At 41.0% G+C, this 22,813-nt stretch overlaps 1 protein-coding gene across 1 annotated transcript in view; it reads left to right on the forward strand.

The window, feature by feature from the left end:
* The window catches only part of SHISAL1 (shisa like 1), a 280,550-nt gene that overhangs the window by 138,758 nt on the left and 118,979 nt on the right, over positions 1-22,813 (forward strand). The gene's annotated exons all lie outside the window — the stretch shown is intronic.

Genomic DNA, 22,813 nt, shown 5'->3' on the forward strand with positions numbered 1-22,813 from the left:
CATCAATGGCAATTTTCTCATTGACTTCAGTGGAAGCAGGGGCAACTTTTTAAGCAAGGATTCGAGTTATATAGTATTTCCCCAAAGACAAAAAGCCGGGGCCTCAGGTGGTATAAATCAGTTTAGCTTCTCTGAAGTCAACAGAACAACACTGGTTTACACTACCTAAGGAGTTGGCCCTAGGACATAATGCAAAAATACTTAAGTTTAGATTCTCCACTCCCTTTCACCTTGTAGTGTGTGGAGTGGATGTAAAACACTAGTACCCTGATTTGATAGGATTTTATATCAATTATACTACTGGTATAATTTGCATAGTCATTTATAAGATAGGAGAAAATTCAGTTGCCAAAAGAATAGAGTCATCATGTGGTGACAGAAGTCAAGACAGTGGGCCTAATTTTGATCTCAGTTACACCAGTGTAAATCACAATTAACTCCATTGAAAGCAGTGGGTTTACACTGGTATAAGTGAGAGGAAAAACAGCTCCTGCAGCTATGGGGACTGGATGGCTCAGGAGCAGTGGTACTGGAACTAGGGGTGGTGGGAGTAGTAATAACAACCCAAATACATGGTTTCCATCACCCCCACTATAAAAATTGTTCCAGCACCCTGCTCAGGAGAGCTAGGAATGGTCTTTGCATACTTCCACTTCTGAGGTGCTGGTGCATCTCTAGTTTGGCAGTCAATATGAAATGAGTTGGTGGTTTAAGTCCATTTTACAGTGGGTCTGTCACAGAAACTACCACTATAATTAGTAATCTCAGCAGAGTGACTAAGGGTGAAATTTAAATCTTGCTTACCCCAGGTGTAACTCCAATGCCTTAACCAGCATGAGATCAACGTCAGCCCCTAATGACTGAAGTGCATCACTAACCTCTTGTGACACCTCAAGATGTGTTTTCCTACAAAGTGCTCCGTAACATATTCAGACTCCAGAAGAAATAGTTACACTGAGGCGTGAATCTAGGGGTATGCCTATTCTGCAATCACAGAGTGTGATAGGAGTGTGTGTAGACACACCCAAGCTAGCTTTAATCTAGCTAGCTCAGGTCCTGGAGCAGTGAAGCCATGGTGACATGGGCTTCAGCACAAGCCAGCCACAGGAGTAATTACCCCACGGTTCCAGGAGCCCTTGCTGAAGCCTGCACTGCCATGGCTTCAGTGCTCTGGGACCCTAGCTAGATTATAACCTGCTTGGGTACATCTAAATGAGTTCCAGTCCTATCATGTGATAGACACCTTCTTGGCTGTGTTGAGGTGCTGTTCACAGCATTGAGTGGAAAGCTGATCCTGGTGGGACGACTTCTGTAATTTTCATGTGCCATTATGATCACAGTCCTGCATTCTGCCCTCATTCACACCTCAGTAAACCCATAGACTTCAGCAACTTCAGAGGGGCTACACAGGAGTAATGAGGACAGAATCTGGCCTTTACTCATTTTCAAAAAAGTTAGCACTGTCCCAGCTAATGGGGATGTCCCAGCACTGTCCCAGCTAATCACATATGAACTTTTTGTATATTTACGTTTTTATTATTGTTTCCTTGATCCTCCTTCCCCATTCCTCTGAATGTTTACTGCACCTGCTCATAGAGCCTTGTCTTAAATTAGTTTGTAAATTCTTTGGAGTGGGATTGTCTTTTGTTTACACTATGTGTAGCACTCTGGGTCCCTGATCTTGATTAGGGTTTCCAGCTCCTGCCATCCATACTATGGTGATAAAACCAATAATGTCCATCTGTAAAACTGAACAATGAATAGTTAACTACCTCAGAAGGGTAGGGTAGCAAGTAATGAATGTAAATACTTTGAAGTCGTTAGATGAAATTCACTATAGAAGTGTCATTTATATTCTTTATTAGTGTAAAGAAATCAAACTGTCAACCTCTGATAGCAAAGGACTCAATCTTTAAGAAGGCACTTTACAGAGAAAGTAAATTTACTGTATCCATTCCTATGCCACACATGTGTGCGCGCACACACACACACAGAGAGAGAGCTAAATAGCTAAAGCAGCATATTAGGAAAGCTAAAAAATGAGCCTATTAGCAGAATTGAAAGACAATATTTTTCACTGAAGAAAAATAAGGCTTTCATAGCATGCACAAGTGTTAGAAATAATGTTATTGCATTCCTTTACAGACATTTTCCCACTCTAACTATATCAAATATATATGATCTTAAAAACAAAGTGAGGAATATTCTAAATGAATAACAATCCTCTGTATTTACATAGTGCCTTTCATCTGAGGATCTCAAAGCACTTTACAAATATTAAGGAACAATGCCCCATCAAATCTAGCCCCACATTAAGGTTTTGTAAAAATAAGCTTTCACATTATCTAAAACCAACAGAAATATTTCTGATTAAAAAAAAATCCAATGAAAACAGATATTTTAACAAACATTTCCCTGCAGTATTTGCAAGTCAGGCATTGCATAGGTATGCAAGTGCAGGAGAACCTGAAATTGAAAGTGACTGGAAACTAAGTATTCTATTTTCATTCCAAATGGAGAGAAGCACACAAGGTAATCAAAGAACATATACAGGGAAAAGTAAATTAGATTTCTAAAATGTGTTCTGGTTTAATGAACTGAGGTGGTGTTTGCTACATGGGTAAGGAAACTCATTTATTTTATAAATACATGGGGCCAAGTCCTGACACTTTCCCCATTTCCCCTGGTGCTAGTCTGGCAACATAAAAACATGTGGAAAGCTGGCTTAAACAGCCACCTGGATTCCCCTTGCAAAGGAGCATCACCTGTCCCTGGCTACTCCCAAATTAGGGGATGTACTGAAGGTGAAAAGGGGACTTAGGCATGGCCAGAGCATAGTACACTGCAGGATCTATGGCTGGTAGAGAGCACCTTGGGACATTGTTAGAACTAGGCAGCTGCATGTAGTTTAGAGCAGTCCCTAGGCTGCTCTAAACTATGTATCAGGGGAGGTGAAAAGGTAATGCAACACCGCCTTTATTTCTCACCACTTTGAGGTGCAATAAGCAGAGGTTCTGCACTCCTGACAATCTAAGTCATTTATCTTATTTTATTTTATTTATTTATTTTTAATCTGAGAGTATCCCTTTAATAATACCTCATAATGAGACAGGTAAGCGTTATTGTCCAAGAGCAGAGCTTTACATCTCAGTAGTGGTGTATGGACAAATTCCTGCACAACAGATTCCCTGGGGGTTATTTTTCCAGTGGATATCATTTTCTCACTACCTCTCAGCATAGTGGTGTTTTCTAAGAATTTCTGAACTTTGTAACAAGGAGGGGGAAGGGAATGGTCTTTTAGTTATGGAATTGGATTATGACTCTGTGGTTTGAGTTAATTTCCTGGCTCTGCCCCAGACTTCCTGTGTGACCTTGAACAATCCACTTCATTAATTTCAATGGGATATGCACATGAGCAAAGGTTTTCAACAGGATCTGTCTCCACGTCTAAGGGCTTGATCATAAAGTCTGAACTCAGGCAAATTCCCATTGACTTTAGTGGGACTTTTGCCTAAATAAGCTGTAAGTAAATGCACATGCTCCAAGGACTATGGCAGCTGGATATGGTTTCTGATAACCGAGTGAACACTGTAAAGAGTATCGGTACCCATGTAGCACATCTTGCTCACTTTTTGAATGTACTCATTAAAAATCTTCCTCAATCCCCATTGGCTGACACAAATTATGATAGGCTACAGCATCTCCACCAAATCTGCTCATCCTCTGTGCAAGTTTCAGCAACACAAAATGACCACGAAATAATGTTGGAGATCTCCTACTGTTCTGCCACCGAACATAAAAATTATTCCCACAGCACTGCATGTTCCTGCTCGCTTCTCTGATTGGGCTGGTGAACAGGCAAATAAATGCTCTGAAGGGAGGTCATGCTGGCTTTGGATACAGTAGAAATACAGCAAAATGTTTCCTTAGCAGAGGAGGGCAGAATCAGTAGAAATTATGTTTTCGAGATTCTTAAAAGTATTGCAAATAAACAGGAGGTGGAAATCTTATGAAAGAGATATAGATAGTGCCTGATATACACAACTCATTTAGGAGAATAATGCTATTATAATTAAAGCAGTAACAATAACTGATTGATTAAACATTATTCTTGTGAATATCTACAGTAGTAGTCTGAAAATATCTTTGTAAAGAAGCTGCAAAAATTGGATTTGTTTAAAACTGGGGATGAGAAACTGAAAGGATAGTACATGATCTTGTTTAATGCTCTGCAATGTCTCCCCTACCCGATTCTGGTCCTTACTAAAGTTGGACAAGTATTTTGGATGGAGGGGTGGGGAGTATTTGTGATCATTTGTCTTTAAAATATGAATTGGTTCTGACAGTATTTGTGACTCCTTTTTATTTACATTTACATCAAGAGAGTGTCATGAATTTGTGTTTGCATGAGCACTGAGGACGTGTTTGCATGGCCATCTTGAAAGGTCTGTGGCATCAGGGACAAAAACGTGGTCATTTGACTTGAGTGGCCAATATTACTGCATGAATAGCACATACTCCTAGTAATGGTCACCATGAGCAGTTTATCAGAAATCCCCAAGCTGCATAAATATCAAGTAGTGATAGCAATAGTCACCATTAGTGGCCAGTGAGTAATAAACCCTTTATTAATAAACCTTTAATAATTTTGAATAATCCAAATCTCATCATGGCTAATTCACCAGTAGAAAAAAAGGTTATATTGAATAAATTGTTCCCCCAGCTCGAGCCCAAATATCTCCCTGAATCTGCTCCTACCTCTCTCCCTGGCCAATTCCAGTCTCAATTTCACTCTCTCCCCCTGAAAATCCATCCCTGACATTTTTCTGTTTCTGTGATTTATTCTTTATTTGTGGTCGAGTGGCACCTGGGGACATGAAGCAGTGATCAGGACCTCACTGTGCTACATGCTGTATGAACGTGTAGTTTTTTTTTTTTTAAAGGACAGCCCTTTCCCTCAAAGAGTTCAGAGTCTCCCTCTGTGATTCTGTTTCCAGTAGATCCCTAAATCTTCCCATTCCTTGTGCAGATTCCTTCAGTCCCCAGCTTTAAATTTCTCCTCTCCTCTTGCAATTTTGGTCCTGACATTTTTCCTGGACAGCACCCCAGACATCATTTTTTCTTCCTCACTCCTTTATTTTCTCTATACCTCTGCAAATTCCCTTTTTTCCTTCTCACACTACTCTTTCCGAGGTTCTGAAACCTTTCTTTCTTTCTTTCTTTCTTTCTTTCTTTTTCTTTCTTTCTTTCTTTCTTCTATTCTGTGCCATCCCTGAAGCCTGCATACCTACTGATTCTAGTTGATACTTCTTCTGTCTCCTTCCCCATTTCCAATTCTGATATCTCTTCATCTGACCCACTTTTCAGAAAAATCTGATGTGTTCTTAGAATGGACAATGGGGTGTGTGGTTGTTGTCTTGTCCTGAGTTAATCATATCAGGTCATGAAGTTTAAGAATGAATTTGGCAACTTATATAAGGTTCTTTATAAGGGCTTGATCCAAGGCATCCAATCTGAAAAGCTTCACTTTCCTTACAATATGACATTCAAAAGCATGGGCAGGTGTTAAAACCCAACACATCTCGCAAAGTGAATATAGCTTGGTCCCGTCTCTGTTGATTTTCATTCCTGCAGTGTGCCCCATATGCAATCTCATAATAGTGGATATTTTTTTCAAGATGCTTTGACATCAGTCAGAGAATCTTTCATCTATTGACTATTTATTTCAGCTAATGTTTCCCCTGATAAGGCATCAGTATCTTCAACTATTGTCATGCCAACCTGAGTTTCAGTCTTCCAGTTTTGGCCAGGTCATCAGCTACCTCACTCTTGTATACACAATGTGATGGAATCCACTGAAAAGTCAATTTATTGCCCCTTTTCCCAATCCTCTGAGCCTCCTTATGAATTGTTGATAGTGTTCTGTTTTTTTCAAAAGGAACTGAGGATCGCCACCTGTGAGTCTGCTTCTGTTCCTGCTCTGTTTATTTCTTGCAGTGCATTGAGAATAGCTTTCAGTTTGGCCATAAAGTTTGAGTAGATATCTCCTGAACTAGTGCCCTTTCTTGTCTTCATCCAGTGGCCTAATGGAGATACTACACCACAACCACCATTCTTGAAGGATTTGTCTGATGCATCATCAGTGTACACAAGAATATGTTTGTCTTGTGACTGATACTGTTGTGTTGGATTCTTTTTTCTACAATTTTCCTTACTGTGGCCAAGTCTGTGTGTTCCTTTGAGCAAAATTGCAAAAGGGGGAGACACTAACACAAATAGGTTAATGTGGATGAATTATTGGACATACAAACTTCTTGAGACACACTACCTCCTAACATCATCAAGTTCTTGAGTTTCTATAGCAGCCTTTACATGCCTTCCAACACATGATGATCATTTCAGCCTTGATTTTGTTTTCCAGTTACTGAGCAGTGATGACATTCATGTAGGGAACAAAGACAATTTCCAAAATGAATTAGCTGTTCTTTTCTTTGATTCTCAAGAGGTTGAACATCAGACTTGTGTTCACAAATTGCTATTGGAGTGGATCTTATAGCTCCAGTTATCAGGTGAACTGCAGATGACTGCACAATGATGATCCTAGCAAGATTACTAGGAGCACTATGTGACCAGACACAGTAAGGAGTGGGTTGAAAGGTAAAAGAGGAATTTTTCATTTAATTGCTGTGCCTTATTGGAAACATACTGCTCAATGGGATATGATCACTCGATAATTGTTCTATTCTGTTCATTCCCTCTGAAGCATCTGGCACTGGCCACTGTCAGAAGACAGGATACTAGACTAGATGGACCATTGGTCTGACCATTCTTATGTTAATAAGCAAATAATTATCAGAGAAGATCTAAATGCACACATTGGAACTGCAGAGGCTGACTATAAAACAGTCCATGGAAGGCACAGTATTGGAATCAGAAACTCTGATGGAATACAGTCCTACAGACCTGTTTGGCACTGAATGTAGTGCTTGCAAACACACACTTTCAGAAGAGGGAAAGCCACCTCATAAGTTATGCCAGTGAAGAACACAAGTCCAAAATTGATGTCTTGTTAATAATATGAAGCAATAGGTTACAAATAATCAGTTGTAGGTAATGCATGGCAAGTGCATTGTGAGCCAACACAGACTATTTCTTATGGACTTCAGAAATGCAGAGACCTCAAACATCTGAACCCCTGGGACCTGGAAACATCTACGTGGTGGAAATGGAAAGATGTGAATGGAAAGATTTTTAAACACAATGTAATTCATAGACTTCCTGACCACACACAGGGAAGAGTGGAGGATAACTGGTACAAACTATAGTTAACATTGCTGGAAACAGCACATGAAGTCTTAGGAATGCTGAAACCAGTGCCAAAAAGGATACAAAGGGAGACTTGGTGGAAGAATCCTCAAGTTAAAGAATGTTGAGAAGAAAAAGGTAACCTTTACAAAATGGCAGGCCAGTGACTTGAGCAGTGATAAGATGGCATATGCAGAGGACAAAAAAAAGTGTTACAACAGCTAAAAAATTGGCCTGTGGTGAGCTATATAACCGACTAGGCGAATATGAGGGAGAAAAGACCATCTGCAGACTCACTAAGTCAAGGGGTATGAACAAGTTTGCTTATATTAGAAATGAACATGGTATAATGCAAATGAACGGTAAATAAACCAACAGTCTGGAGTGATCTTTCTGAAGGCATGATGAATGAGGAGAACCCAAAGGAGGAACTAAGACCATGGAAGCTGAACTGGGGTGTGATAGATTTCATACAGGAGGAAGAGGTTGCAGAGGCACTTAGGAAAATGAAGAGGAAGAAAGCACCTGGGCCTGATGAAGTCCCAATGGATGTGCTGAAGTAAATTGAGAAGGGAGGGTACGCTAAGCATTTGAGTACTGTTCAATGATATTATTAAGAAAGACAGAATGCAGGATGAATGGAGTAAAAGCTTTGTAGTGCCCATTTTTAAACCTAAAGGAAATATTACACCATGTGCTAATTATTGCTCAATTAAGTTGACATCACATGCTTTGAAAATATGGGAGAAGATTCTTGAAAAGCATCTGTGTGGAACAGTTGAAATTTGGACAGGTCAGTATGGATTTATGCTGGGAATGAGCACAACTGATGCCATATTTGTCCTAGGAATCCTCATGGAGAAGTTCAGAGAAAATGGATGGCAACTCAGTATGGTCTTTATGGACTTGGAAAAGGCTTACGATCATGTACCAAGAGATTTAGTTTGGTGGGGTTTGTGACAGAGAGGTGTGCTTATGTCTGTTTTATCTAGGATATATGTGATAGAAACACTACCATAATTAAAACCAGTTGGGGCTACAGCAGAGAATTTCCAATAAATGTTGGTCTGCATCAGGGGTCAGCACTGAGCCCTTTTTGGTTTGTGACTGTCATGGATGTGATGATTGAGGTTATACAAAAGAAGCCACCTTGGAGTTTGCTGCTTAATGATGACTTTGTGATATGTGCAAAAGATTGTGAGACTCTGCAAATCAACTTTGAACAGTGGAGAAGTTAAAGTGAATGTTGGTAAGACTAAAGTTTAGATAACTGAGGGAGGGGAGGACTCACCATAAAGGATATTACAGGCAGAAAGCTTAGATGAGTGAAAGAATTTAAATATCTAGGATGAATGGTTGCTGACAATAGTGCCCTGCTGAGTGATGCCTAGCATCATACAAAAGCTCCTTGGTGCACATGGCGGGAGCTGACCCCAATTCTCTGTGATCAAAAGATGCCAATAAAGTTAAAAGGCAGAGAGTCTAAAACTGTAATCCATCCTAATGTGTGGAACAGAGACTTGGTCAACCACAAGAAAAGAAAACAGTATGTTCTCCACTACAGAAATGAAGATGTTGAGATGATCAAATGGTTCGACAATCCATGATAGGAAACGAGGGACCTAAGGAAGGTTACCCCAATTGAAGAAAAGTTGAGGGAGGCTAGGCTAGCAGAGACCCAAGAGCAGTACCAGATTTACCATGGCGCCAATGGCTCCATAGCACCAGGCCCAAGCTCAGAAGGGGGCCCATAACAGTCACTTCCTCCTCTCTCGCAGTGCTGCAGAAGTGGAGGCTCTGAGAGTGAGTCTCGGAGCAGCAGGGATCCAGCAAGGGAGCTGACAACCCACAGGGCCCTGGGAACTGTAGTTCCTTGGCCAGCTCCCTGCCTATAGAGCCAGCCCTGGAGAAGGGAAGAAACTACACATTTCCCAGCATTCCCTTGGCAGCTATCAACAGGAAAGGGAGGGGGAGAGAGTGGGGAAGCAGTGAGACCCCATGCACTGCAGCTTGCTGTGAATGGAGAGCTGGCTGCTAGAAAGTGTGGCACTGTGAATGGGGAACAAGTATGCCCAAGGAGTAGAAGAAGGCTTTGGCCCCAATATCACCCTCAGAAGACTTCCCCAGACTGGATTAGGGATGCTGGTGTGACCTCACCTGGCAGCCCCCAAAGAAGGAATTGGGTGGACTAAATGGACAGTGCACCTCTCTGTCTGAAGCCTAGCATGGAGGTATGTGGATCCCACCAGAAGTTAAAATGAAAAGTAAGGAAGGGGAGGCTCTACTAGAGGACCAGGGCAGCTTTAGATACAGTACAGGAGGATTTCCACTTCTGAGCCACAGAAGCAGAAATTGGCTTTTCGTTTCCAGATTTATCTAAAAGAAATCTAGCACCTGCCTTCCAGATTTGAACACCCTCAAAATTCAGGCGTGCTCAAGCTCAATTTAGGCTGCTATTACTTCATTTCTCCCAAATCAAATATACTGATCCACTGTAATTTGCTGTAGAAAACGTAGGATAAAATTAAGCAACAAATGCTGGCATCTTCCCAGTCTAACTAGGGCTGGAATTGCTATTTTCAACAGCCATTACCATTTTTTTTTTTAGTTTTGTTTATTTAAAAAGAAGACAGTAGTATTGCATCAGCAAATTCCCCACCCAAACGAAGAGTGGAACAAAAGAATAACAGACACCTCAACTTTTCCTCATTTATGTAGGAGAGTCTTATAATGTGGATCCAGATATCCTCCAATCTCACAAGCTCAAAATTGTTCCACTTCACTGCAGTTTTGTAACCAGCGGGAACCAGTCCTGTCTGTGTTCTGTGCACATCCAAAATTCCTACTGAATTCAGAAGTGCCTTGATTTTGTGACCATACTACCTGATGTTTTCAGCCCTGGTAAGCGAAGCAGGTTTACATTTAGTAACTGTGTGGGAAGCCTCTCAGAAAAAGTTAGGTGCTGTAAGAGGAGTTGCTTATTCACTAGGTAATATGAGACCTTCCTGTTACAATAGTAAATCAGTGCAGCATAGAATGCACTTTGCTCCGAGAGTCTAGAATGGGGTCCTTTGCTTCTATATACAGCCCATTAAAGACAATGAAAAGAATCCCATTCACTTTGGACAGAACTGGTTATACACAGGGTAACTCTGTTTTCATAGGGTCCTGGTTCCAAAGCAGAGGGGGGACGTGTGAGCTTGTTGCAGGGATGGGAGCCCCCTGGAACTCCAGCCTCCAAAATCATTCAGGCTGCACTTTCTGCTCGCCTACGTGTAGCTGAGGGGTGTGTGGGAATTGGTGGCCTCTGCTGCAGGTGATGGGCATCTCAGGTACTTAAAGCCATGGTCTAGAGGACGGAAGTGCCTAACTGCAGAGTCTGCAGCTGCCTAGGGCCAGTGCTGAGGATTTAGAGTCCATAGTGCTGCCATTGCAAGGTTCAACCATGCACAGCCTTGGGAATTGCCACCCCTCCTTAGACTAATAGCTACAGCTATCTAACGCTGGACTCTGGCAATTGGCCCCATGGCTGTAGCCAGAGAAGCTACAGGTGGCTCTGTGACTACTGGGGGCCATTAAGCTAAGAGCAGATAAAGAAACTGGAGTTAACCTCAAGGAACAGAGGTCACCCATAGGAAAGGAATGTCAAGGGAAGCAGGGAAAGAGGAAGCAGGTCAGGCTTGCAAGGCAGAATAGCGTCTACAGTAAGGGAAACAGGCATAGGGAGAGGTGGTGGTGACCAGGTAGTAGACTAGGACGTAGATGGGAGCAGAGGGAGAAAGGCCGGTGACTTCAGGTTTCCAAGGGCTAAGTCCTCACTTTGGGGAAATGGTGTTTGCAAGTGGCTTGCTCAAATGGCAGGATGGGTGATGAGGGAGGCATTTGTCAGAATTGAGCAGGTGTCTGCTGGCTGTGGAACTTTATTGAGCTGAGACCACAACCACATACAGTGACTGGTGACATAAGGTGGTACTGGAGACATGGCTATAGATGGTCTGAATGAGGAAGGAGATAAATCTGTGGGGAGTTTCCACTGATCACTATGAAAGTTCTGCACACTGTGGACACTGGTAAACCCACATGGGTGTACAGCTCAATGAGAAAAACTGGGGGCTGAGGGAACTGTGTATGTCAATGCATATAGTCATCCAGACGTGTGTGATCAAAATGAAAAATGTTTCTGAGATTCAGTACCGGGTATACTATGGTACTAATGGCTCTGTCACATCGGGCGCACACTCAGAGCCCACAATGACTACATGGGGGCCCACAAATACGTTCGGCACCGGGGCCCACAAAAGGTTAATCTGGCCCTGCTCAAGAGTCATGTTGGTAGGATGGCCCTTGCAATGATCATGGATGGAAAACAACCCAGGAGGAGGCCAAAGACTCAGTACATGGACTGGATATCAGTGGAGATTAGAGAGACCAATTTACATAACAGCCAGGTGTACAGTCTTTAGTCTTGGAAGAAGGTTATAAAAGGCGCCAACCCTGGGAAGTGGCAAGGAAGAAGAGCATGTGACCAGACAAGTAAAGCATATTCAAATATTGGACAAGCTATCGAGCAGTAAGTTGTTTTCAGTGTCCTAACATGTGAACCCCCTTTGGTACTGGCAAAACATCATAGAAGATTCAATTTCTTCATGTTGGCTGCCATCTTTCTGACTTATGGTCCAAATCTTAGTTCTGTTCCCAATGTTATTCCAGAATATACTGTGTTCCTCTCAACAGCAATATCTTCTCAATCCAGTGTCAATTTTGAACTGTCGTTGAAATGCCTTTGATTCATGGTATAATAGATGGACTTTATTTTTGCTGGATTCAGCTGGAATTTGTTCATTTGCCCATGTAGTTACAATTTCCAAGTACTCTTTCAATTCATTCACCAATAAAGCTATTTCACAACCTGTGGTGTGAAGTGCAATATCATCTACATACATGAATACTGATAATTTAAAGCCACCTGACAGTCCAGAAAAGTACAGCAGGAAATTAAGAGGACTTAAAATTGAAGCCCCAGGAACTCACACCCTAAGTGGCCTTGTTTTTGGAAAAAGTACCATTTAGTCTTAGTGTTATTGTCCTGTACCATATGGAGTCTTTTATCTAAAGATACATTTTACACAGATTCCCACCTCACTGAGTTTCACTAAGAGCTTATCATGCCAACCTCAATCAAATGCCACACTGAGATCCAAAAAAGATTCTTACTGATGACTGTGGTAGCTTTTGTTGGAATCTGTGGAGAATGGGCTGACAGAAGGACACCAATAGGTCCATAATAGAGTGCAAGGACTTGTGTGCCATTTTGGGTAGGTTCTATTTTCACTTCTTTTGAAAGCTACCATAGAAGCCTTGCTTGTACCATTCTTTCCATTTTTGTGCAAAGGTAACTGGCAGGCTGATAGCTACCCAGAGAAGAGAGGTTTTTGCCAGTCTTAAGAAGAGGAACAATAACTTCTAACTTCCACCTATTAAGTACCTTCCCTTTTATCCACAATTTGTTTATGATGTCCAGTAATCTGGCTTTAGCCTTCTTCCTGAAGTGCTTTATCATACAGCCAGAGATGAGGTTCAGCCTAGGGGATCTGCTTGGTTTGAGCTTCTCTGTTGCATCTTCTAATTCATGTATGACAAAGATCTTTCCAGACCCAAAGTAGGGAGACAAAGTGGATGAGGTGATATCTTTTATTGGGCCAACTCTTTCACTGTTAGTGAAAGAGACAATCTTTCAAGCTTACACAGAGGTCTTTTTCAGGTCTGGGAAACTTACCGAGAGGGTAACAGCTAAATACACGGTGGAACAGGTTGTTTAGCATAAGTAGTTAACACATATTTCAGTATTTCCTTGTCTCTCTGATATCCTGGGACCAACATGGCTACAAAAACACTGCATAAAGCCAAAGTTCTCAGTTCGATCTGTGTGCAGATTTTTAAATTCTCTTTGTCTTTCCTCCTTAATACTGCATCCTTTGAATTTTGCAACGGCTTTGTCCTCATCATTATACATGAGCCTGCTAGTCTTGGCATAAAGTTCAACCAGAATATTCACCGATTTTTTGTCATCTAATGCCTCTACATGTCCACTTTTCAGGAGATTGATATATTTCATTAAAAAAATGTAAGTCTTAGTTTATTTTCAATTCACTTTAGTATCATCCATAAATCTTTTCCTCTCTGAGGATCTAGCCTTTCATAATTCTCTTCCCAATAACTTCATCTACATTGTTATTTTCCACAGTGACCTCCTTTGAGAATGTTTTGTTGTTGGCTGGCCTGTTCATCTCCAGAGTTCTGTTCAGCCTCCAATCAAACTTGATTCTGTTCCTTAGTAAGACTTTTTATGCCAGTATCTTTCCAAAGTGCAACCCATTTCTTCCTCCTGCCTTTGGGATGCTCTTTTTTTTTTTTTTTTTTTTTTGCCGATTTCTGCACAGCACATTCAAAAACCTTGAGATATTCCTAGATGTTTGAGAAATAATATTCTCAAGCGTGTCCGTGCAATAGAACCAGTCAACCTTATGAAAGTTCCACCTCCTGTTTATCAGCTGAGAGCTCATTATCTTCCTTTTCAACAGGTGAGTACAGGTCAAAGATCACTTCCAACACCTCCAGTACATTCCATGTGCAGCTCATGGACATGCTACTGCTCACCAAAGTTGCATCTAATGTCGACTGTGTGCTATATGATCTTCATGTATAAATCATAGTGCCAGCATTCAGGACAACTAAATCATTGTCAGGGACGGTCCCTAGCAATGTTTCATTCACATTGATTGTTCTGTTCCATCAAACTTAACTTTAAGCATTAAAATCTCCATAGATTCGGCTGCAGTTTCCTAATGCTATCACAAGATTCTCTTTATGAGTTGGGCTCTCATCCGGATGATAGACATTGACAGCTCTTAACTCCTCACCCCTGAACTTGACAGTGATACAGTCTAATTCAGTATGCTTGTTTGTCTTTTACATTTCCTTATCTTTTTCATGTCTGAGTGTCGCCCTGACAATAAACATCAGACCTCTACCAGCTCTTCCCCTGCATTCCTTTCTCAAGCAGTCAATACCTGTAATAGATAAACTTTATCAGAAAACTTTGTTGTATAGCAACAATATGAATATTTTGCTTATAAAGAACTTTTCCACCTTCCACAATATGGTTGCGGATGCCCATTGCATTCAAATATGTGGCAGTAAAGGTGGCAGCAGCATATTTGTCAACACCTCCTCAGAAAACACAAGAGGTGACAGGTTGGTTTCCCCATATGCAGTAACATTGTATTTACAAACTCTCTTCCACAACTTCAAGGTGGGAATGTGGTTCTCAGAGTCTGGTTAGCCAGACATTTCCTCTGGGAAAACCCCAGTACCACAGTGAGGTGGGGATGGTCTTTATTGGGGAAATATTGGGTATGGTGAACAAGTCAGCCCTTGCTGTGTTAGACAATCTTACATTATATAGTCAATATTACATTCATTGTTAATTCAAGGATAATGTGGAGATCTTACTCCATGAGGGAAACAGCATGCAGCATTCAGATCTAGATCTTCTCAATAAAACAGCATGCAGATTGGCTCTCTATTTTCATGGTGAAGAGGAAGAAATTCAAATAACATTAGTTATTACATATCATATTATTTTAATATCTTTCATCCCAAAGGAACTCTCCCCTATGCATAAAGCATCAGTGAAATGAAACCACCCTTCTATCAAAGGGCACCATGAGATCTTACTATGTCCAAGTTGAACAGACAGGGATCTCAATTTATAAAGATCTCATCCATAACACCCTCATATGGCAAAGCGTACAGAACTGCCTAGCCCAAAGAGAAGAAGTGGTTGACTTTGAACCTATGGATCCAGAAAGACCAAGTACTTCAAACATGCTTAAACAACTAAGCTGTCACCCCCAGTTACCTGCTCATTGGATTTTCTTTCCATACCTACAATTAAAACACTTTCCTCTCTTTAATTCCTATCCGTGATTTCCCTTTCAACTGGTGTAGAACTTTAGCAAGTTCCCAAAGGTCTCCTCCAGTTCACCAGTAAAAAATTAAGCAAGAGGATGGCACATTGCTCTGGGTGTAATCTCTCTTTAAGGCACAGGAGATTTATACAAGTACTCCCACTAATAGTAGTGGGAGTTAGTTATTGCATGCAGATCCTTAGCACAAGGATGGGAGAAGAAAACCTTTGAATGTAGAATATTATGGAAAAAATCTATTAACATGATTTTATAATATATTTGGTGTATCTGCTCTGTGCTGACAGATTCCATGGAGACTGAATATAAAGGAAAACACAAGTGACTACAAAATATGCTTCAATCTATGGGTTCACCCGACATTTAAAAATCCCTCGACCTAGCTTTTTGCAGTTTATTACCATACATCAGAGAAATCCCTTAGCTGACACAGCACTCCAGTTTGTTATGCTGCATGTTTCTCATTTAAATCAACTGCAGGGAATTTCCAATGAAATATTAAGAATTAAACAACATAAATATTTATTATTGCAGAAAGAGTCAGTAGATCCAACCTCTTAGCCTTTTCCATGGATCAATGAATTTGACACTCTTGCTTTTTCGGTTTTTTCTCTCTCTCTCTCTCTCTCCCATCTCCCCATCCCCCTCGCACACAATAGCAGGGATTAATGTGATGTGCCTTCAAAGAGATTATTTGAATGAATTGCACAGTAGATTAAGGAAAATCTCATTTGGAGCATCCATCAAAATAAAACCTTAACTTACTAAGAAAAGACCATATTCTCCCCCTGAGAATATTGGGCTAGATCCTCAGCTGTGGTAGACCTCTGAATGGGATAGGGGAGTCCAAGGCCGGTTGTAAGGGTCAGCACCTAGCAGGGATTCTTTCAATTCCATTGGCTTGTAATGACCTGCCAGGGGCCATTGCACCAGCTGGGAATCACCAGAGTGCACTTCATCCACCCATGGCCCTTCCCACTCCTAGATGAACCCCTGACATACCCTCTACCCCCTCCCTGAGGAAGAAGACATATACAGCAGTCAGGAATCCCCATTCTAGGGAAACCCTAGATGCCTCATTACGGCAGCTTTCTGTTCTCTTTGCGCCCCTGGAGCAGCACAATGGGAATGTAGTGTGAGCCAGGATCTGGCCTGTAATATACGAGATACAATAATGTAATTAAAATACTTTGCATTTCTATAGTACCTTGCATTTGGAGATCGCAAAATGCCTTTCAAATAATATGTGTCTCAGCACATCTGGGAGACCTATTATTACACCCATGTTACAGGTGGGTGAACTGAAACATACAAGTTAAGCAGATTTCCCAATGTCATGCGGAGGGAAGATCTGGAAAAAGAACTAATTTCTAGATTCATGGTCTAACCACAAGAAAACAGTTCCAATTAGGTATCCTCCCCATTCCAGTTTATTATTTCCCAGTAAAATATAGTAATTTTTACCTGTATCTAGCTCTCTTCATTCATAAGGATCTGAAAACCTTATACATTTTACAAGATACATCATCTGTAATGATTTGACCTATCACTAAAGTACAGCCACCTCTGAGGTGAACTGTAGCAACTGTTTAACAATGCAGAAGGACTCATCATAACAGTTTAGGACAGAAAGTGAAGAATACCTTAGCTAACTGAAACTACAGGGTAAATTTTTAGTGACCTCATTGTCTAATTACGTACATTTTAATTTAGACTGGACATACAGACTATACTCTATTGAATTTTTCAGTCTATTGGACCTCACTGTATTTGCTCACTTTTTCTTGCCTCACATTGAAGTCTTTCTCCCATTCTTTACACATGTAATATCTTCTGCATCACATTTTAATTATATTTTTGTTGTTAAGCATTTCACACGTAGGGCCAAATTTTGGCTCTTGCTACATCTCTGGCACAGAACCTGTCACAGCTGTGTGATCTGGCTGGGGTCTATGGCCACAGAGGTTTGCCTGGATTCTGTAGAGCCAACCTCTTCTCAGGCAAGATTACTTGGTATTGATGAGGCCACAAGAGTCTGTGACTTCTCCCCATGTTGGAGTGGGGGCCCTTTCTTGTGCTGGGGGGGAGGGGCTGAGGAGACACAGAGCATGTGGTTCCAAAGGCTGGGTTTTCCCCGGGTGTTTGACAGACTGTCATGGGGAGCCATTCAGGGTATCTTTACTCCTAATGTAGCCCAAACAGAGATTTTCGTTGGCTCTTTATGGCAGCTCCATTTCAGCTGTCATGGTATTGAGACCTGTGACATGCCACTTGACTCTCAGATTCTCTTCCCTCACCTGGGTCCACCACAGCCCAGATAGATTAAATTTACCCACACAACAGAGGGGCCCATCTTTTCTACCAGGCATCTGGGGAGGAGGGTGTCTGAAAGGCCAGAGAGTTATATTTGGCCTGGGGTGGTTTAGTATTGATTTTATTTCATCACTAAGTGATAAGGAGCCTATGATATAATATTTATATGACAAATTTTTACAGGTTGTAAATGTTACATGTTATAGCCAAGCCCACTCTTTCCTATAAAGGAATAATAAAAATGGTTACCCTTCTGCCTCTCCCTTCTTCTGAATGGCAACTGGGTGGGGTGGGTGAGTACCATGGGGGTGCTCCAGTCTGATTTGCATGGGCACGGCATGGAAAGAGAGAGCATCCTGAAACCATGGTAGGATGCTCAGTGTGTCCAGGTGTAAATGAGCTTCACTCTTCAATAACTATGCAAATGGTGATTGCTTCATCCCAATAGCACTGTGAGTTTAAGTCTCCTTGGTGCTCCATCATTTTATACGGTTGTAAGGGGCTACTGTGTACATCAGTCTGAGGGTTTGGCCCTTAATGACTTGCTAATTAATTAGCTCAAACATTCTTGAAAATGGAAGGGGTGTGTGTGTGTGTGTGTGTGTGTGTGTGTGTGTATAGATAAGTTTGTGAATATACATATGTGCTTACATTAAAATAGTTTTCAAACTTTCACCTACATGTTATTACATTTCCATTTTTTCCCCCTGGGATGGAAACACAAATTAATTAAATCAACAAAATAGTTTCACTGTAGCAGAGTCGTGGCATGATGGCTCCACCAATGTCGGTGGAAGTGTGTGCCAGTGCTGCTGGTTCTGGGCCACCTTTTAGATATTGCTTCCATTTCTGCTTACAAATGATATATGTAGCTTGGCCAACAACTGTAAGGCCTGTCCCTGAGCCACTTCCTTAACATTTGATTTTGAAAACCTTCTTTGGTAATCATTCCAAGCCATGTGGTAACTACGTCCAAACCACCCGAGCTTGTACCTCTCTGTGTCTACACTTAAAATACTATAGTGGTACAGCTGCGGTGCTGAAGCACTTGTGTAGACACTACCTCCACCAATGGGAGGGACTCTCCCTTTGGCATAGGTTATTCACCTCCCCGAGAGGTGGTAGCTAAATCAATGGAAGAATTTTTCTGTTGACTGTCTATCCCGGGTGTTAGGTTGGCATAGCTACTTCTATTCAAAGTTCCCGGGGCTTTTCCTGTGTACCTGGCTAGTGCATCAGAGTTGAAAGTGCTGTCCAGAGCGGTCACATTGGAGCCCTCTGGGATAGCTCTCAGAGGCCAATACTGTCAAATTGCACAACACTGTGTCTGCACTACCCCAAATTCAACCCAAGAACGTCAATTTTAATGCTACTCCCCTCGTTAGGGAGGAGTATAGCAGTCAATTTTAAGAGCCCTTTAGGTCGACAGAACAGGGTTGGTTGTGTAGCCGCATTGCTTATAAAATTGACCTAACGCAGCTAAATTCGACCTAACCTTGTAGTGTAGACTAGCCCTGAGAGAAGTGGCTATGCTGATGCAACTTCCCAGTGTAAACCAGCCCCAGAGTCAGCAGTCTGACTTTTAATTCACTGCAGATATCAACACTTCTCATCTGGTAGGGTCTGGTGTCTTGGATGTACCTGGTGAGAATGCAAATTCCCTACCAAAAAAAGTCTACAAAGATCCCTGTGATAATAAAGATGAGTTACGGCAGATGGCTGAAACGCTATTGCAATGCTATCCCTTTTCCATGTACTGTGTGGAAAGAAGAAAAAGAGTACTTGTGGCACCTTAGAGACTAACCAATTTATTTGAGCATAAGCTTTCGTGAGCTACAGCTTGAAGTGAGCTGTAGCTCACAAAAGCTTATGCTCAAATAAATTGGTTAGTCTCTAAGGTGCCACACGTACTCCTTTTCTTTTTGCGAATACAGACTAACACGGCTGCTACTCTGAAACCTGTATGGAAAGAGTGTGCATTTGACTGTAACAAGATACTATATTAGTCCAACAAAAACAATTTTAAATATTTAGGAGAGAGAGAGCTACCAAATCAAAAAAGAATCTGGCATTCTATACCTGTGTGATAATAGGAATGCAAATACTAATAATACATTATTAATATTATACATGTTACATTGTAACACTAAGAATAAATTAATAGTTTTAATACAATTATCCATTATATAAACTGCAAAATTTCCAAAGAAGAAATTTCATCAAATTGTTGACATTGGCAAACTAAAAACTTTAGTAATGAAAATCTCAGAGATTTGGGACCAACCCTAAGAAGACTTGCACACAGGTTTAACTTTATGCATACTTCGTGTACAAGACTTTGCAGGATCTGGGTCTTGAGATGTAAGAAGTGAAACAGCTGTAGCAATCCTTAACATTAGCTAGGAAGTCTATTTGCAACAAATATATCTTGGTGTTGGATATGCTAAAAGCCTGACTATATCAGAATATCCCATAGCCCAGTGGTAAGAGCACCCCCTGAGAAGTGGTAGATCCCTGTTCACGTCCTTTTGCCCCATCAGACAGAAGGGGAATTTAACCCAAGCCTAACAACTGGGCTAAATGTTATAAGGTGGGGCACTCCTCCCCACCGTTTTGTGGAGCGAGGCAGGTGCCTAACTTATTCTCACAAGAAATGACTTAGGTGCCTAAGCCATCTGACCCTAGGAGAGGGGTTCCTAGCTGTGGATTACTAGCAGAGACAGGAGCCTTCAGCTGCCCGGAGTTAAGTGCCCACACTGTGAGGGACAGGGCTTAGGACATACCCCTCTCATCAGCATCTCCTATTGGCTAGTTGAGGCGACCCCCTGCCTAGCATTCTGGCTTTTTGTGGATTGAATTCTTAGGTGCTTCTCTCCCCCTATGCAATGTATAGAGAGCCTGGGCACCTAACTCAGGTTTTGTGGATTGTAGTGGTGTTCCTGTGACTTTCAAGTTCTCTATGTCCCTTTGTGGATTCAGGCCTCTGCCATCTTGTGCTGCCTGGAGGAAACTAACAGCCCTAGCTCCCCCTCTGATCCATATCAGTCAGTTGTAGCAACCCGATGGATGAGTGAGGGGTCTTGGCTTAACTGAAAGAACAATAACAGAATAAATGAGTGATTTAAGCCTTATTGCCTTACTATGAGACAGCTGGCATTACTCCTGAATCTTTGACTCAGGCTGGAGAGAGTTTCCTTGACACGTTCCTCTTCATTGGATAGAGGTTGTCAAGGGAGAACCTACATCAAGGATGCCTGTGTATGCCTACTGACAAAACAAAATGGAAAAAATACGGAATGGAATAGCTCATTGCTACTTTCCCTTCAGCTATTAGTTATTTTAGTCAGTATTTTGTCCTTTGGGTATAGACGTTTGGGGAATCAGTGAAAGTACAGAATCATTATGTAATACTAAATTGATAGACTAATATGCCAATTTTTGTGTATAATCTGAAAATCTGCTACAATTAGTGTATGGAATATTAACACTTACTCACCAACCATCCTGCAGTTTTAACTCATGTCCCCAGGAGTACAGTATTGCCTCATTGTAAGTGATCATGTAATGAAAGACCCTGTTATGTAGAATAGGGGCAGGATGGCACAGCACCTTGATCTCTTTTTAAAATCCTAAAAAATTAGTAATTCAAACAGTCTGCTGTAGCTTTTAAATTTCTGAATAGACGCTGATCTAAAATATAGAACTCACTGTTCGTATTTTTATCTGATTTGCTAAATACATTTGTAATTACTCCTTTCCATGTCCAATGCCTGTGCATATTATAAATGAAGTGTATTTCACCAGCTGGAATGTGCTATATTCAAATAGTAGAGTTGATAGCTAAGAAGCCATATTTCAGAGTAGCAGCCGTGTTAGTCTGTATTCGCAAAAAGAAAAGGAGTACTTGTGACACCTTCGAGACTAACAAATCACACACTAGAATTAGGTAAGATATTGCAAAGAGAGAAATTGGGATTAAGAAATGTTACTTAATTTCCTCTATATTATAAATGAACTGAAGGAGTTTTGAACATACAAAAGTGTATTATTAAGCAGCCTAATTTAAATGTAGCTCCATTCCCAAACAATAAATAATATACATCTGGCTACCATGAGTCATCACTTTTGCAACAGTGTCTACAGAGCTGCCTGTTTTGCAGGAGCACAGTTTACATACTAAAAGGTAGACGAGATAGAGGTATTATTAAGAATTTAAATTACATGTAGAGACCTTTGGTAGATTTAAGGCTGCCTTTCACTGAGGTCAGTCTCTTCTGAATGCTTTTCAGATCACAGTGTGATTGGGGTGGGAGTGCTTGAAGAAGGGAGCATGAGCAATTCAGAAAACAGCTCATAAGTCACTGCACTGCTTCTTCCCTATTAACACTGCCCTATTCTTTAGTGCGTGAGAGAGAGAGAATCATCCCATGGTAATATTGCTTTTACAAAGCATTTGCTTTTCTTTTTCAGAGAAATAGGAGTATCCTATTTCAGATTAGATACCGACATTACCTATGTAGGTCTGCTTAAATACGCCTTTAAATTAGGAATTATGAAATCTTCAGTGGCTTTGTGTGTGTGTGTGTGTGTCTGTGGATTCACATAATTAAAAATCAGACTTTTACCTCTTGCAGGATGCTTTTTTGCCCCAGAGCCTATTTAAACTCTGGGAATTGAAGTAAGAGTACTTTAGACCTTAGCTATTTTAATTTGTAGTAAGATGCAGAACTCAAACTATTGTATTGTTACTGAGCAAAAGCTACTGATTGCCAGCAGTGGTACCAGACACTACTACTTGCGTCACTGTTCCTAGGAGATGCTATTCAAGTGTCTTGACACATCCTCATAGCAAATAGTATTTGCACTTGCTGTGTTCAGTTTCAACACTAATTGAGGCTTGATTGTACCATACACAAACACACGCTTATCATAGTAACCATGTCTTCATGAGCAATTAATTTAGTTCCAACTAAGGCGTATCTCTCTAGATATATGCATGAAGATAGATAGAGCACAACTCTCACATATAGTATGTATTTTTAACTGAATCGCTTTATTGATGAGCAACTCGCTAGGATCTAGCTCAGTGTACAATTCATTTAAACTATACCGTGGCTTTGTCTTGATAAATATTTTCCTTAGAGCTGTCAGCGAGATTTTTTTTTAAAAAAAGAATCTGAAGTAAATAAATTCCTTGCTGATGCCAA

Source organism: Natator depressus, chromosome 1 (genome assembly GCF_965152275.1).
Source record: "Natator depressus isolate rNatDep1 chromosome 1, rNatDep2.hap1, whole genome shotgun sequence".
NCBI lineage: Eukaryota > Metazoa > Chordata > Testudines > Cheloniidae > Natator > Natator depressus.